The sequence below is a fragment of the Sitodiplosis mosellana genome, unplaced genomic scaffold, assembly GCF_009176505.1.
Source record: "Sitodiplosis mosellana isolate CC-2019 unplaced genomic scaffold, AAFC_SMos_1.0 Smas_scaffold_3, whole genome shotgun sequence".
In the NCBI taxonomy this organism is placed as follows: Eukaryota; Metazoa; Arthropoda; class Insecta; order Diptera; family Cecidomyiidae; genus Sitodiplosis; species Sitodiplosis mosellana.
In genome coordinates, this window is record NW_022595246.1 from 5,614,310 (window position 1) to 5,625,187 (window position 10,878).

At 37.6% G+C, this 10,878-nt stretch overlaps 1 protein-coding gene across 4 annotated transcripts in view; it reads left to right on the plus strand.

The window, feature by feature from the left end:
• Positions 1-1,992: 1,992 nt before the first annotated feature.
• The window catches only part of LOC129565631 (uncharacterized), a 20,338-nt gene continuing 11,452 nt past the window's right edge, over positions 1,993-10,878 (plus strand). Inside the window, exon 1 of one of the 4 annotated variants that reach the window (XM_055440720.1) lies at positions 1,993-2,403. The gene's annotated coding sequence lies outside the window, so the exon portion shown is untranslated. The remainder of the gene's footprint in view (positions 2,404-10,878) is intronic. The other 3 variants (XM_055440719.1, XM_055440718.1, XM_055440721.1) reach the window with 3 other exon arrangements.

Below are 10,878 nucleotides of genomic sequence, written 5' to 3' on the forward strand. Positions count from 1 at the left end.
TAAAAAAGCCCCACAAAAATATTGTCTGAATAAGATTTTCATACAAATTTTTATCAGACAATATTTTTGTGGGGCTTTTTTACTGAAAAATTTTCTCAGAGGCACTTCATTTGAAAACAGAATTACGTTTCATTATTCCGCTTGCCCATTCATATATATGTTTCAATGGCTCCCTTACATTCATATCCACACATACATCACACATGAATTGAAAACGTGCTAAACCAAACCGAAAAAAAAAAAAAAATTGAGTACAGACCAAACACAGAACTCTTTTTTGTCTATATCCGAATTTGATTATTTATTAATGAATTTATGTAAATATTTATGGAAAATAATTTTATTTTAAAATAAATTTCTATGGAGAAACACATTTTTTATGTCATGTACGGGGAAACGAAAACAAAAAAGAATTCAATGTTGATTTTCAATTCAAATGGTCAATAATTCACATTTGAAATCGCTCATTTGCTCTCGGTCACCCGATGAATTATTCAGTTACGTTCCCGCAATTAGTGATGTGTTGGCAATAGATCGATAGAGCTCTCAATTTATAATATGTTTATTCCACTTTTACCGTCGCCCTCTCTTTGCTGCCCGCTCTGTTTCCACTTCGAAAACAAAATGCTGTGCAGAGCCTCGTTTTCACTCGTATGTTTTCACACACACACACACACACGCACACAAAATGGCATTGATTTCTAATTCTTGGCTACCGTACAACCTCCCCCTCCCCCACACACAGAAGAAAAAAAAACTATATCATATGGATATTATGTGGAAACCATATCAATGACTGCTTAAATGCTGTGCTAATTCACATGGTAAACTTCTTCTTGTTGTTGTTATTGGCTTTTTTCTGTATCTCTTTCGATTCCTTCTTCGTAATCGTATGCGCTGAATATATTTGGTCACCGTTCGTTGTTTTTTTTTCCTTCGTTGAGTGTTGCTCGTCGTCGATTTCTGTTAACTAGATGTATGTTTGAAAAGGCAGGTAGGTAGTAATGGTAAACCAGAGATGGAATCTATCAACCATTCTGGCTTCTGTCTGATGAACCATAAACAATATTACATGCCTTTCTCTCTATTTTCTAGGATTGCGATTGTTGTTATTATGAAGAAGGACTTGACAGTAATTGATATGAATGTTGGTTGTCGCAACAGAACATTTCTCAGTGTCTCTTTTACTCCCGGTATTGCTTTGGCGCTTTAAATAGACGCTCAACATTTCTGAGAAATTTTCTGCTGCGTTACCAATTTTATATAATTTTATAAATATATCAACAAATTACAGTCATTCTACAGCTCTACTCTCTTTTTTTCCCGCTCCCACACTCTTCTTTTTTTTTGCTTGCAGTTTAATGGGACATTTTCCATTCCAACGAACAGTCGACCTCTCCACAAAAAACCGCTCACCAAATCACATATTTATTATAAACTTCTCTGTCTCTCTCTTTCTCTCGCTCTGTCTCTCAATCGTCTTTTTTCGTTTGTTACATTTCTCCAGTTACGTTTAAATGAAACAATTTTTATTGATTTTTTTCTTCTCGAATAAAATATGGTTAAAAAAATTTTGCTGTCAAAAAAAAAACAAGCAACTTGAAAACGAAAAAAAAACAATGATTTAACATTAATTTGTATTCAATTTTCATTTGTATTTGTTTGTGCATGAGATGCTGAAAATAAAATTCATTATTATCTATTTATAGAACAATGAAGCTTTTTATTTCAAAAGTTATGACCGAACAGACAAAAAGTAGATGCTCCACTGAATTTTTGACCCTTGTAGTAAACTTTTTTTTTGTTCATTCAAAAGCACTGGAAAGCTCATCGAAAAGGTATTTCCCAAGGCCTATACATTTGAAAGCTACACCGTCAGCCAGGATACGAACGAAAGCTTTGGATTGAGGGATGCGCGCAAACTCCGGCATTCAACACCTGTGATCATTGCTAATTGCTATAAGAACAACATGTTTGTTGGATATGCCCCTCAGTCTAGCAGAGATAAGCGAATGTGAAGGACGTGTTCTAAACGTGTAGTGTAAGAATTTCTGTTTTTTGTGTGTGTGTGTGTAAAACCAACAGTTAGTTGTGCTTTCTCACGCTCTATAGATTCTGTTCCTTATTTCGGTTTGTTTCCTTGTTCTCCGTTTTAATCGATTTTAATTTAATGGCATTTTACATTTGTTATGCAAACTCGTTGATGTGCTTTTATTGTGTGTGAGATTTGGTATTTCGTAGTGTGAATGATTCAGGAGGAAGGCTGCTTCTGCAACATATTCCAATCGATGGATCACAAGAGAAGAAAGAAAATGAGCGACAAGAAGACACATCTGCGTTTTGAATTAATAATCGCGTTGACGCTGATGTGTTGCTTGTTTAGACTGCCATCCAGCCATGAATGTACAGTACCATTTTCAATTCCAGCTGGAAGTGAATATTGCTGTTGTTAGGGCCGATATTTTGTTGTTGTTTTTTTTTCTTCTCGGTTGTTGTTGCAATAAATTGTTTATGCGGTGCTTCAACAATGAGTAATAAAATGTATGATGGGCCGAATGTAATCGAGTATTTTACAGAATTGAATATTGCAGCAGAACACACGGCCAAAATAAACATTGTAACGAAATTCGAAAAGTTTTCAACAAAAGTTTCGGTTGGTTCCGCTGAAATCGGCGCAAAAATTTCATGTTTGCCACTGTATACAAGTACAAACAAACTGAAACACACTCGCACATAGTCATCGTGCACTGTTTTGTGTTTATCATTCGGAAGATTTTCGCATTCGTATTCACATTGAAATGTAGCCACGCTGCATTGGCAACAACAACACAACAGAATAGCAAATAATAACTCGTATAAATCGGAAAATTATAGAATTGCTATTCGCATCGCTATGGGCGTAACAGCAGCACCCACAAAATGAAACCGACACGGAATAGGAAGCGCAAAAAACGACTCTCTCTCTCTCCCTCTCTCTCTCTCTCTCTCTCTCTCTCTCTCACGCACAACAAAACAAAATGTTAATATATTTTAAAACGGAATGAGTTCTGTTCAGCGCCCTGAATCTAAAAACGAAAAATGTGGTGGTTATATGTTGCCTGAATGGGATCCTGTCGTTTTATTCTAGCATTTATATGCATTTTTTTTGTCGTTCACACAGAAACGTTATTCCATTCGCCGAGGCGAAATGATTTTTTTCTTCCAACAGCAAACAAAAGAACGAAGAGAGAGATGGAAAGAAGGTGATAGGCCTAATTTTGTTACAAATATCATATAATTTTATCGGTACGGTGCGTAGCCCGTATGTAAAATATGCGCTCATTTCTGTGCGTAGAACGTATGGACGTGATGGATGGTAAAGTCCTCGAGCGTGAAATTTCCATAAAACCGATGACGATAACGACAATTATAATGATTATAATAATGATGGATTGAAGTCAAAAACCGCATTTTGATCCATTCACATCCAGCTAAATTTATGCTGGCAGTGCATTTTGCCATCCTATGCATACTCTCTGTGTCTCATTCGTATGTTCGTTGTTTCCCTGTTCGTTCATAAACTCGAACGCTTCCGTAAATAGAGTCGTTCCATGGCAGAGGCTTCTTCAGCCTATACTCTGTGAGTGTTCACTGGAAAAAAAATATATCAACAAACACTGCTCCGACTCGACTTTTCCCTCTTTAAGTTCGCTTCTTTTTTTTCTCTGTTCATCGTTCGATGCCGAACGCAAAAGCTGTGTTACCTAACCGACGAACGATTATCATGTCAATACTGGAAGAGATAGCGACGTTAACTGTCGACATAACGATGAGCAGCCGGAAAATAAAAGCACGTTTCAGTTCAATGGCTGAGAGATGCTTTGTGCACAATCTATTGCGCAAACCGAATTTTGAATGAGCAACTCATAATAAGGCAATAAGGTATTTCAATTCACCGCTCAGCATTCACATTTGATATGATTTTGAACGGCTTCCCTCTCGTTCGCACTCATAATAATTACTTTTAACGATATACAAAGCAACATCGATGCCATTCGTATATGTTTTGCATTCTCTTTTTCTCTAACGATAAGTTAAGCTTTTCTACTTGCCGGGGTCGGGACTCAATATATATATATATTTCTGAGCGAACGAGAGAGAGAGAGAGAAGGAGAAAAATCGCTTATTGTTAGTAAAACCCAACGGATAGAGTATTAGTACCTATGTAGCAAATCGATTCAGTAAATAGGTTTCTTGCGACCTTTGCATTGAAAATTGAGAGCACGTTTTAATGCGTTGGAATCCTTAACCACATCAATCGAGCGTATTGACAAACGCGAATCGAATACCACTCACGTCGTTTCAAATTTTTTTCTTCTTCCTCTACTGCTTCCACTTCTTTGTGTGTGTGGTTGTTATTTTCACATTTTTTCTATTACTTCGCCTCGCTCACCACATCATCAAAATCATTCCCATTGATATTGGGCGGCGAGTGCGCGGGCAGCAACACACAAGTTGTGTATAGTGCAAATAAAAATGGATATTGACATAAAATCTGAAATCGAAACACTTTATCAATCGGTACTTTCGTGTCATACGAACGATAGAAAAAATGTGAAGGAAAAAAAAAACAGCGTACACCAATGATATAAATCAAATGTAAACATAAACGCAAGTTAGCGCTTGTTGCTTCTTGTTGTTTTCTGCGGGCGCAGCAACACATTCACCATTAACTTTGCATTCGGATGGCAAAAATCCGAAATGGAGGACACGCATTCCATTTGTCAGAAAGACGCGCGCTGTGTCGTTTTAGGTAAAATTGAAAACTGTCATTAGCTAAAGTGCTCCCTTGTACACTTGGCAGAGGAGAGCGTAGGAAAAAAAGAAGAAGAGAATATCCATAAATTTATCAAATGAATCAAGTGGAACATAGCTCGTTAACGCCTCTGCACGTCGGAGCACGAACACATCACCTCGATGATAATAAATCGACTTTTCTTCAAAATCGAAAAAACGGAAAAGTGCGTTCACAACGTAATAAGAGCCGATGTGAACAGCGACAAATTAAATTGTGATGTGTTTATGATGTGATTGTTTTAATATAGCTGTGTACAAGCTCACAATTGCCATAGTAATCGCATGGAAAATTAAAAGAGGGAGAGAGGGAGAGAGGAGAGAGGGAGAGAATTGCACAGTCCTTTGGTTTCATTTCATCTAAAATTGAGTACATGAACACATTCTTTCTTCTAATTATTTTGAGTCGAGTTGAAGCACTTGACACAGCCTACCAGCACCGATTTGAGACGTGATTATCTATGCCCATTGGTTGAGATTGATACTTTACGGGAAAAATAAAAACCACAAGACACGAAGGAGCACACAAAAAATGGCAAGAAAAATATGAAACTGAAAAGCATGAAGTGCACGAGGCAACGAGAAGACAGAGAGATAGAGAGAAAAAGGTGCCGTGGCAACGAGTAATGGCAACATTGGGATTACACCTCCGCAAAAATGGTGACTTCTTCGGTGGCATTGTCTCAGCTCCTGTTTTGCACTTACACATACACTTTTTGTTGTGACTACTAGTCAAGAGTATGGAGACACGCAAAACGACTTGCTGCGTATCTGTGTGTGTCTTTCTTCTTTTCTTGCTTTCCATCAAAACTCAACTTAGGCTCTTCTTTTTCAGAAAAAAAACCAATTCTCTTGGTAACATATTTGCAGAGGTGCTTGCAACCGGGACAGCAAAGTAGAAATATAAACAAGTGCGCACATTGCAAATCATTTCACACGTGTATTCTCTTTCGTTCGATGGCCGAACGGTTCAATGATTTTTGTTTTCGTCGTCGCTTCCAAATCCATAGGAAATGTTTGAGTATTTTTTCCGCTTTATGTCGAAATCATCATGCAATCAAAATATGAAATCAAATTTCCTATTTTTGGTGAAAACATCATCATGAAAATAAATCGTCGACGAATGTTTAAATCAGAAACAAAAAGAGAATCCCTCAGTGATTTGCAAAAGATAAACAAACAAAAAACACAGAAAGAGAGAAAGAGAGAAAGAGAGACAGAGAAAGTGGAACCGAAAATGAAATGAAAAACTTTGTACCTAACAAAATTATGCAGATAGAATAAATGCGATCGAATATGTGACGCAGTTTCAGCAACCACAGCACGACCAACCGACCAGTGAATGATAGAAAGTTTTCGTTTGGGGAAAAACTTGAAAGAGAAACCAAATAAAGTGAAATGATTTGTTTCGTTTTTGGTTTTACTTCTTCTTCTTTCGAACGTTCGGTGTTGCTACTCATGTCGGTGTGCCGATTCTGTACAGGTAAAATGCGAAAATTCACAGCACTTAATGCCAAAGGCGGATTCAAGTCGACGGTAAACACCGAAGTAAAGGCAACACAGCAGCTGTAGCCACGGACTGCAAGCTGAGCTGAAGCGGGTAATTGAGTGGATGGAAAAAACTTTGCTGTGTTTGCAAACGCGTTAATTTTCTCGTTCCGAGAATTTCGATTGGCCGTTAGCTGGACTTAAGTCAAAACTGGGAAATGTAACTAAATTGAAAATCGATTTAGCTCGCCAATCGTTTCAGTCTTTTCTTCGCTCACTTTCGACTGGAAAAATGTGCACAACTTCGTTTTCGTCTCGTTGGCACTTCACCTACACATTGAGTGACCATTTTAAAATCAGAATCTAATGAAAACGGAAACGTATCGTATTATCAACATACTATACACACCGTCGTTCACACTTCGGTTCATTCGTTCAACCACGACGCATAAAACACAACTAAAAATGGCTGAATAGAAGTTTTGTGCTAAATCAATTCTCAGACATTGATACCGGAATGAATTTCAATGGAAGGCATTGCCTTCCGAATTGACGCAAAATGTTGTTTTACAATTTGTATTCAATAAGAACGTGTTTTTGTGTCATGTGGTGCTGCTGTTCAATGACCATTTGTTTTGCTCCAGCATATTCAACAAGGTGCCCGTAAATTCTCTCGTTCTCTTCATTTCCATTGTAAATTTTTCGACTTGAATGGAAACAAAATATGCGCTCCTCTCGCGGCTGGCTTCCGATTAATATAAATCGAACAATGAACCTTGGCATTGCAATCGAACAAGCGAACAAACGACCGAGCTGTTTAAAGTCAGCGTTGGAGGTGGAGAAAAAGATAATCGAATGTATTAACGAGAACGTAATGAGCGGGGATGATGAATTAACATAATATGAACGAGCACATAATGCAAATAATCGGAAGCCAATTATTGCTGTTGGTAAATACGATCTGGTAATGCAAACAATTAAATTCAATGACGAAAACATGCTGATTATTGTTGTACGACCAATTGGTGGTGCTCGCTTCGTTTGTTCGCCAGCCATTCATTTTTTGCAAGGACCATTTGTTAGATCATCGACCGCACTTTTATTTGGAGTGTGGTGCTTTGAGTTTTCGGCTTAAGGCATATTGAGCGAACGAGTGTGGAGAGAGCGAATGAGAGAGAACGAGAAAGCTTATTAAAACTCGAGAGTTTCAACAAAATTGTAGTTAAGCACCACTGTACATGGTGTGCATGAGGAGTGTGCGCAAAATTTACAGTTTTATTTTCATAGTTTATATGCCCCGACGTTCAAATATGGCTCCGATAGGAACTCTTGCCATGCGATTTGGAATACAGCCGATTGTTGCATTTTGCGTGTGTGTGTGTGTGTGGGCGCATCGTTCGGCAATCGAAAGCAATAACCACATTGGAACCATTGCCATTTGAACTCTCTCATTTCCGTTGGACATGCTCAAATTTCAATATGAAATCAAGCGAGCGGTCACTTTAGCCATCGACGTCAATATGTCGAACCAATTGAATGGCCCAAATTGATATTGAAAACATCATAACTTTTCAAAAACAGCAACAGCCATTTCAATCAATATATATATTAAAGTGTAAAACCGATGCGTTCAGACCAATTCAACAGACATCCAATATAATGTTCGGCGATGCTCTTTGTGTATGTATAACAGATAATCCGTTTGTATGTGAGCGAAATCAATATTTTTTCCCTCCAAACAATGGAAAATCATATCGAAAACAAAAGTCGAGAACAAAAACTGCAGACATAAAGCCAGATGAAAAAGAGGATTCTCTGATTCAAAGCCGGATAAAAACATTGTAAAGCCTCCGTACTCATGAATTAAATCATCTCCAACATTTGTGTTCAAACGTTGTGAATGCGAAACTTGCAACTACAGCGGGTAAAAAAATAAGCTGGCTTTCACTTCGGCTCTACCGAGGTTTTCATCAATTGTAATCAGCGGATAGAAAAGAATCAATACTGTTCCGTTTTTTCAAATGGCTGTTCGATTCAAAGCACTCCAGTTCTTTCGAACGGATTCGCCGAATTGTGTGCGTCCTATGCTGTAAGAATAGTCTCTTGTTCTAGTTCGATTCGTAGCGAAAATCTATCACATTGTCCATACAATCAAAAATTCTCTTTACAAAAATTTAAATTCCGATTCGAACAATGTGCGGCAATTTCCATGTGAAACGTAATTTAAAAACTACTTGAAAAAAAATCAACCCGTCTCAGTAAAGATGTAAAGTACCGTAATGCCACTATCGCCGTGCGCACAGTCTTTTGCATGAGATGAATGGTTGAGCTAGCTTCGATGCACACAGACACATACACATATACAGACACCATCATTTAACTATGAATGGCGCGTACTGCTGTAAAAATGTTCAAATGAAATGTTTGCGCTGTGATGCCTTTCTCTGCCTTCTTTGTGTACTCGACTGGAAGCATCCTTTTCTGTTTTATTAGCCTTCACAAATAAATTCAATTCATTCTACTACTTTTTTTACTCCACTCTCACTCTTCCTCTATCTCTCCGCATTGTGTGCTGGTTGCAGCCGCACCACAAGGCACAAGAAAATGTAATCAAAGTACAAATTGTGTGGGATGCTGCCGCGTCGCCTTGCCTTGCCAGATACAGTACATATGTGTAGTATTAATCTAAAAAATGTGAATGGTTGCACGGAACCAAGCATTAGGCAGAGAAAAGGCAACAGCAGCAGCAGCAGCAACAACACCACAACAACATAAAACACACACAAATATTTGTAATTGAACGAATATTTTTTTCCCTCTATGTACGCATCCACATATGTAAATATGCCAACATTTTTCCCATGTCTATGCAACGTGAGACAACATTTTCTATCGTGAGATCCACCGCCACCGCCTTTTCCTTTCCTCCATCTCACACCGCACAAGTTTCAGCACAGTATCATGTCAAGTCAACATCCCGCCATTTATCGCATTTTACATATATTGTTCTCTCCATTTTATGATAATTTGACATTTTCAGCATAGCACCTAGGCTATGTATCTCACAACTTATGTTTCAATATTGTGTGTGCAATTTACAGCGAAAACATCTTTATCCGCACTATGCACATGTAGCTTGTTACATTGGACTTGACAGTTCAATGGAATTGATAATAAAATTAATTCTAATTGAAATTTGTAGAAAAAATAAAATGTCTCAAATCCGTAAGATGAACTTTTCTACACTTCTAAACATAGCAAATTGTTTAGCATGTTTTCCGTACATCATACACTGTACCGCGCACCTACCCTACGACATTAAGATAACGCTGGATTTGCATTGTTTCTGGAGTTCAAAAATCGAAGGAGTCTAAAACTCTGAAAGTAAAAACTAAGATCATATCCACTATTCCCATCTTTAATTGCATTTTTCTCTCTGGAATTCAATATTTTATACTCAGAACTTTGGCTTTGAATGACATCACGTTCATTTAATTAATTATTTCATACAATTTCTAGTTGAATGATGACATAAAATGATTAAATACCAAGGGGAGTATCGTAGAAGAAAAAAATAGGACAAAATGATAGGCATTCATTTCCACTTATTCATAGTGCATACAATTCAACAAAGTAAAACACACAGTTCGTGCGAACTCTACGAAATTCGCATGTGAAAATTGAACTTTACATAATGTCACTGAAGTTGACGGAAATGAGGTAAATAAGGGTTGAAAGTTTTCCACTAAACGCATTTACTCATTTCCGTCCGTCCCGAAGATAGCATACAGAGCGAGCGAAAGGGTAGACAGTGTGTTTTATATTCTACGAATCATGTTGTCATATTCCATTATGCAATGGAATTTGAAATATATATGAAACATGAATATTGAAACTGGATACACTCACACACAGTCGCCTTCTAGTATGACCGCTCTCATATTACGTATCAAAGGTTTAGGGTATCTCTTTTTCAAAGGCCACTCATACCGTCTGCACGTTTTATCGCATAATAATCGATACGAAAGTTTCACATTTCATAAAAATTGAAAGATGGATTTAACAATCATTTTGAAAATGCGATTTCCATTTTTGCTCCATTTTTTTCTCTTTCATTTTAACGTGTCCATTCGTTTATCGCACGTTTAAAAATCGATGACTTGTTTTCTCAATGGGTAATTTCCCCTAGCAAAAAAATCATCATGCTTCCAACTTGCGGTTTAAAAAGCTATTTGGAAAATATATTTTCTCGCTTCGTGGAAATCCTTGGGCAAAATGAATTTAATCTACGCATTCTTGCATTCTTGTATAAAGCGCATCATTACCATACACAAATGTCGGTCGAAACGATTCCTTTCAATGCGTTTTCAAACTCTCAATGCATGAAATGATTCAACTGCGTTGCATCGCAATCATTTGAATGCCAGTGGCGTTGCTGGGCGAAGTTTCAGAAATGAAAAAATCGGGAACGACCTGTTTTTGACGCATACCACAGAGAGAGAGAGAGAGAGAGAGAGAGAGAGAGAGAGAGAGAAGAGAGAGAGAGAGAGAGAGAGA